The sequence below is a fragment of the Talpa europaea genome (assembly GCF_964194135.1).
Source record: "Talpa europaea genome assembly, chromosome: 6".
Classification (NCBI taxonomy): Eukaryota; Metazoa; Chordata; class Mammalia; order Eulipotyphla; family Talpidae; genus Talpa; species Talpa europaea.
Genome location: NC_140072.1, coordinates 123,398,095 through 123,405,914, shown reverse-complemented (window position 1 = coordinate 123,405,914; position 7,820 = coordinate 123,398,095).

Genomic DNA, 7,820 nt, shown 5'->3' with positions numbered 1-7,820 from the left:
AATATATAAGGGAATATAAAGACATGAAATTACTGCCTCCTTTCATTTTTATTTATGTTATTATTTTTATTGACATAGCATTAATTAACAAAACTCCTTGTGATTCAGAGGTTTAAGTTCCTATCACTTCAGTTACATGTAATCATGCCCCACCTAACATCAAAGCGCACACATCTCAGGATCCAGGTAGAAACTTTGGGCAGTGATATACATGTTTATTAACTGAAGTGTAACGATGGTTTCACAGGTATGTGCATATGTCTAAACACATTAAATATGTCCATTTTGATATAAAATATGCCTTTTAAAATAAAGCTTATTTTAAAGAGAAATTCAAAACAAGTAGAGAAAATAACCTGTTCCAGGATTGCATGTCCAAGAATAACTGTTGGCTACCTCTAATTTATCCGGTTACTTTAGTGAGTGAATTTCAGATGCTAGTGATAGATTTTACTTTAGATATTTGATACTAAAAGAAACTACTACATGCTTTTAAGTGCTTACAAATCCATTGGCAGAGCTGGAGGAGACTGCAACATGAGCTTTTTGGCAAAAGTCCAGAAGCACATTGTCTGACAAGGAAGGGAGTGCTTCCAACCGCACTGCAATTATCCCTTAAGGTGAAAGTTGTTCACTGAAGAACTATAAGATCCCTGCTGCTGTAGGTGTTAAATCAAAATAGAGATCCTGTTCCTAGTTCTTCTACCCATGTGATTTAGTATCAAGTCTGCCTTTTGGATGTACAATCAATGGGTAAAAATAAATTGGCTCAAACTCTAGCAGTAAAGGATTCAGTGATTATTTTAGTTTTCTGATCATCACTGCGTGTGAGAAGGTTGGTATGTTTTATCACTCCATCAGACCCTTTATTTTAAATTAATTTGTAAGACTCTTGAATTAATAATTTCACTGTAGAAATAAGGTTCCCAGAATTCAGAAGTTTTGATTGTTTTTGCCATTATGTAATACAATGCCTTCCATATATGTGATTCTCCAGTAAGATAACATTGAAGAATAAATAAATGCCAAGGATACTGCAAGAATGCTTGATCTCAGGTTGATAAAGATTCCCTTACTCTGACAAAATATTTCTAATTGCATTTAGAAGAATAATTATGTAAAAAAAACAAAAGTATGGATTGACAGGGATATAGCTTCTCAGATAGAAACTTTATATTTCAAATGAGAATATATCTCAGTAATGTATTTCAAAAGGAATCTAAAATATTATGATCTTTCCCTTAACAAAATCAACTTGTTCCCTTCTTGCCCCTTATTTACTTTCTAAATATAACAATCAACTTAATGAATACAAATCAAGTAATAGTAAAATGATGCTAAATATATTTGAAGCTTTTTTTATTGGCCAAACAATTCAATACAAAAGCTTTAAACTAATCAACAAAAGGTGTCTAACTATCAGGTAATCCTACCCATCCTCATGAACTGACTCTAACACCCAATTTCAGACAAGCTATACTTTAGTCATTGGGGACTGTTTTATATTATTGAATGCAAAATGCTTTCCCCCAACTTGAGTATCTAGGAAGTGATATTGTCTTAATAGATACCAAGTTACATTTTCTTTCCTGATCACACCACTTAAATAGGAGTATTTTTATTATAAGTTTAACACTCAATTTAGTTAGTGCACTATAATTAGGGTAGGCTGAAATTCTCAGTCTAGTCAATTACTAGAAGAAATTGTAATATATTATTTGTAATGTCAAATATATGGTTTCTTCAAAGGAAGATAGGAGATAGGTGAAAAATAAGTGATTTTCTTCATATACAGTTTATTTGTAATTATGTCTGGACTAAAGTTTATTTTAAAATAAGCATTATACTTGATTTTGAGATTTTTTTTCTGCTGGCAAATATCTGAAATCATAAAGTTGAATTTCTGCTTATAATCCATTCACAGACGATATAAAAAAAATCTAAATAGGATATTCTCCTAGAAACTTAAGTAACGAAAACACAATGATTTAAATTACATGGAAAACTAAAATTTAAATAAAATCTTAAAGATTATTTCCTAAATTGTTGAATACCAGCTCATCAATATGATTCAATCTCTGTTCTTTTGCCTTGTATTCATAAATAACCTATAAGTATAAACATTGAATGATTATACAAATGCATCATTTTAGGCAATCTAGATAAGACCATCAAAGCTTCATTGCAATAAATTTTTCCGGAACAAAAATATGTTGAAAGAATTATAAAGGACCACCATAATTTATTTCTTAGGTTCAAAATTAGTTAAAGTTTGGATATATATGCCAGATATGTAAATGTTAAAAGTACATTACACAAAAAATGTTTCTATATTTAATAGAAATGATCTTTAATAACAAGAACATTATCCTACATAAATGAATAAACAAAAAACATAAGATGTCTCCTGTGTCTCCTATTATTCAGAAAAATTCTTCCAACCATCCCCTTTTTAAAAAAATGGAGAGATGTTGATGAGTTGAAGAAACTGAAACAATTCTGTATAGACATCTCATGGAGATTTTCTCAATTTATTATATACTCTACATTAATTAGCCAACTTTAGTTTAGAACGAAGAGGTTTCCTGATTTCATCACTAAGCAGGATGACCCAATTTTTCTTCCTAAAAAGATTGGTTACATAGCTAATTACATTCCTAATATTTTTAAATTAGACAAGAAGAAAGTATAATAGTCAACTTTATTCTTTCTCTTGTTGTGAGTGTATGTCTATATAGTACATAGATGCACAATACATACATATATAACACACATGTACCATATATGTATATGTGCATGCACATGTATATTTGTATATGTATATGTGTATACCAATATTACATACATGTATGTATTACATATATACATGTATGTACATACTTGTGTATATACCCCATATATGTATATAAACAAATGTACATTTGTCTATCACATTTATATATGGAAGAACATATATGTATATAGTTTTGTCCTCAGAATTTGGGTGACTGAGTAGTCAGATGCCTATTTTTATATGGGATACCTATTTACATACACAGATATGTACACACACAAGAAAGAATATGACACAAATATATCAAAATAATAGCACATGGTGAAATTCTTTTAGTAGTATATGAGAAAACTATACTGTGCTTACAGTTTTTCTATGAAGTGTGAAATTGTTCAAGTAATATGTTAAAATTAATTCCTTAAAATTACTTTTACAAGTTCATTTGACATGCAATTGCTGAACGCTATTATTTAAGGGAGCAATTTTCAAGAAAGGTTTCAATGAAGTGGGATCTGGATTCAGGGCCAAAAATTCAGGATGATTTGGAACCACTGTCAAGCCTAAGAGAGAGACCAAATGGCAAGACAGGGCTCTTACCAATAAGGTTTTGGGATACAGCCAGTCTGTCAGCATTGTTTTGCTGCAGTGTGGCTCCACAGGACTGAGTATATGCAAAGGCTGGATCACAGCAGGACAGGACCTGCAGGAATAGCTGGCAAATGTAAGCACACAAGCTCAGACTAAGTGACACAAATGGAAGCCCCTGTGAAACAGCATTAGCCAAGTAGCCTGGCTGGTGAATGACAGTCAGAGAGCAGGTGGCTGGATTTGAGCAAGACAAAGACATCAGGAAATCTCAAGATAAAAAGAGAAGAGCAAAAATAATCATAATGTTGACATGGACCTCTGATGAGAGAATGGCAGGATGCAGATTAAACAGTTTAGCATATTTATTCTAATTTATTAATTATTTCATCAGCAGAGTAACCAAAAATAGAAAATATTAATTATAGGTGTAAAATATATATTTAAATAGGTAAATCATAAAGTTCACTTGAGTCAAGGACTCCACCCACAATATGGCAAAATAGGAAGGTTTTGCTAAACCTTTCCCTTAAAAACAACTGGGAAATGCTAAATTTTGTTCACTGGAAAATTCGCCAGTTCATTGAAAAATTCACCAGTTCCATTTATAGAAAAAATGACCCATGGGCACTGGACACTGGGAACTGAGGGTGTTCTTTGTGCAGAACAGGGAGTGACAAAAAGAATTGCAGATAGATTGGTGGCCATTCAAATCAGCTGAATAAGTTGGGACAAGACACAGAGCATAGTGCGTGGGCTGGGGACAGAGAATCTTTTCAGTGAGGGCTACGTGCAGGCCAACATGCATATTGGTACTGGGAAGAATAAACATTCTTACTAAGGCAATATTACCTAAAGTAATTAATGGAGTCAATGCAATACCTATCAAAACCTCCACAGCATTTTTCAAAGAAATAGAAAAAACAATTCTAAAATTTGTATGGAACCACAAGTAGCCAAAGAAATCCTGAGATAGGGGCCTCCCCGGTGGCACAGTGGGTTGAGCGTGGCGCTGTGAAGCTGTCCGCAGCCTCTGCAGTGACAGTTCAATCCCTGCTGGCTAGCGAGAAATCCACATGGTGCAGCAGACCTCTCCTGTGGCGCCCACTGCTCCCCTCAGCAGTGTATTTTGTCAGTCTGCCTGTTCTGTTCCCCTCTCTGTCTCTGGTGAATCCTCTCACCCTCCCACGACTCTGGCCTGTTCCCCAGCTCTTGTATAAAAATAAATAAATCTTAAAAAAAAAAAAAAAGAAATCCTGAGATAAAGAAGGAACAATGGAAATAATAGATGCCCTGATTTCAAACTATACTAAACAGCATAGCAATCAAAACAGTATGGTATTAGAAAGAAAACAGAAAAACTGGTAAGTGGAATAGAGAACTTAGAAATAAACTCACACAAATATGGGAAGTTAATCTTTGAGGCTAACTCACATACAGAAAGTTTAAATTAATTTTGTTATTAAATCCCAGGCTTTCTCTCTCTTAAAATGATCTGTCTGAAACAATTCCAAAGTTGTTCTCTTTCACTTCCATTTCCTTTTCAAAAATTTTCTTACTCAATAAAATGATTTAATTGGCAAAGAGCTAATTGCCCTGTGATTCTGGCTTATAATTTGAAAGTAATTCAAAAATCCAATGACATTGCTGAAATGATTCCCATCTCTATGTAAAAGTATTTTCTAAAGTTTATAAATCTAAAAATAAAAAGAAAAAAAAGCAGATATAGATCAATGCTATCCTAGAAAAACATAATTATGAAATATTTTGAAATTATGTTTTAATTGAGAAAACACCAGCCCTAGTCACCTCATTGAAATGCTATCAATAACTCTTTTTTAAATTATTATGCTTATTTTTTAATATACTAAAACTTGAAGCAGATATTTTGTCAGTTGTATACTATTAATAAATGGAATACAAATGAACCCAGAGGTGGAGCACTTAGAGAAACTTTTTTAAATTTCAACTTAAATTTGCATGTAAATTTTCATTGTGAGAGAATAATAGTGCTTAATAATAATTTTCAAGAATAATAGAGTACTATGTTAAAAGAAAGAATTAAGTTCTCTGGAGGAAGTAGAATAAATTAGATTCAAAGCAAAAAGTAAAAATATGAATTTTTCTTTTATTAAAGAACAGCTCATTCATGATATTTAGATGGATGATAGTGTGCAGGCAAGCATTATGGTGTTCACATTCCATTAATTTAATTTTAAAAATGATGTGAGTTTGTTTAAGGTGGCAACATTGCACATATATTATGCATATTTTCACAAAATTTATATTATTTGCAGCTATTTAAATTAAGTATGAAATGGCTTCTCTATCAATTTGAAAATGCTTGAGGGATAGTAATTTTTCTTTATTCTTTTTTTCTCTCTAGTCCGTTTTACTTGAGCAAAGAAACTCTGAATAAAAATTGTAAGATTGATTATTTACAATAAATTCTCTGGTTTTAATATTTTCATCTTGGGAAATCAGTCCAAGAATCTTGTTGGGCATGCCTTTCAACTTGTTTGTTCTGATTTGCTATCCTGATGAATTCTGTTTCTAGATCCATATTCTGGTGCACATAACATGACCCTTTCATTTAACAGATTTGTATATTTTATTTTATAAGCACATATATTATATATATATACATACACACACGTATATTTCCTTTTAGCTTGTGGAATTTTGTATTATTTTAGCTATTGAAACAATGATCAAAATAAAACTGTTTCAGAGGTAGATCGTTACTTCTCTCACATGCACTACTCAGGGTATCAACAGTTAAAAGGACATATGGTGATCCCATGTTGTTGGGGAATCAGGCTTCTTTTGTCCTAAATTATACTTCTTTTGTTTCCTATGGCTTCCATCTCACAGACCATAATAGTTCTTGCCCACAGCATGCCCACATTGGAGTGAGCTGAGGAAAAAAAAAAAAAAAAAGATTACCAGAGGGCGATTTTGGGTGGTGAGAGGCAGAAGGGGACACAATGAACTGCGGTGTGGGATTATGGGTAGTGTGTTCTTGGGTGTGTGGTGTAGTAATACATATGTGAAAAGGTGTAAACCTACACCTTTATATCATAAATGGTGTGTAAACCCTTATGAGCAATACCATTTAGGCTTGTGTGATTATATTCAATGATATGCACACAAACTGCAAAATAATTTACCAGTACATTTGCAATATGGGAAAACTTTCACATAAAAATTCAAGATATACAAATGCATCATTTTTAGTTCATATGTATTTAATACCTAATGATTAAAATCATAAATCAAATAGATTTTTCACACCACGAAAAATAAAATATGCTTGAATTCATTGAAAAAAATTAATTGCTTCTTTTTTAGGAGAAGCGTTTAAAAATGTTTAATATATAAACCATATTCACAGTTAAGCTTTATGTTGAATGTTTACTGGAGACCTACTCTATGTTTAGCTACTCTTTACTAAATCAGTTTTCAAAAATGAGCATTCAACATTTTCATTCCCTTATTTCAAAGCCCATTTTCACATTACCTTTATTGTCATTAAATTTTTCTTTCTTCTGTTTTACTTTCCTGAGTTTCTCCCTCTGGGGATATTTCAGGAAACTGGATTGAAGTTTCCCTTAATAACAATCTAAATTAAATGTATTTTGTCTGTTAATCCTGTGCCATTCCCTCTTTAAAAATTGCAATATATTTTTATAAGTCATTTTAGTTGTTACAATTGCTAACTTATTCATGAGGACTCCCCATAGCTTTGCCTTTCTGCTTATTATGACCACTATCTCCAGAAAGAAGTACCATCTACCTCATTTTGCAGAATGACTCCTTGCACTATTAACCTGTACTCCATTTATCTCATTTTTGTTCCAAGTTTGGCAATATTAATGAAACCTTCCTAACATCTTACCTACATATCCGCTTTGCTATTTAAAGAGAATCGGAATTTTAAAATCCTCCATTTGTCTTTTTCTAACAGACCCCATCCAGTAGACATTATATCTAGTACTCTGAGATGACTGTTCTTGTTAAGGATTGCATCCCTTTTTCAAACACGAACTAATGTCTGCCCTTGGTCTTATGGTTGTCTTTTTCCAAGGGATATACAGATGAGAGTGTAAACTCACATTGTCGATTTACTCTAAGAAGAATACCTTTTAATAAAAAGGGAGCATGCCAAATGAACAACTTTGTGCCCGGTATTTAAACTAGAATATTCCCCTGAAATGTATGATTAATATGTTTGTCTTAGAAAAGAAATCACTGAATATCAGTATTTTTATTTAGTATTTTCCACGAAGATGTTTGGGTCATCTTGTAGTTTTGTATGTTTTATCAAAGTGACACCTTGTGACCAGGGGTGGTTATGTCTTCCTGGACAAAATAAACAAGCCTAAAAGTGCAATGGATCCCAACAATAGAAGTTCATACATTGTGACCAGTTATTTAAAAAAAAATGTATTTCATACAGAAA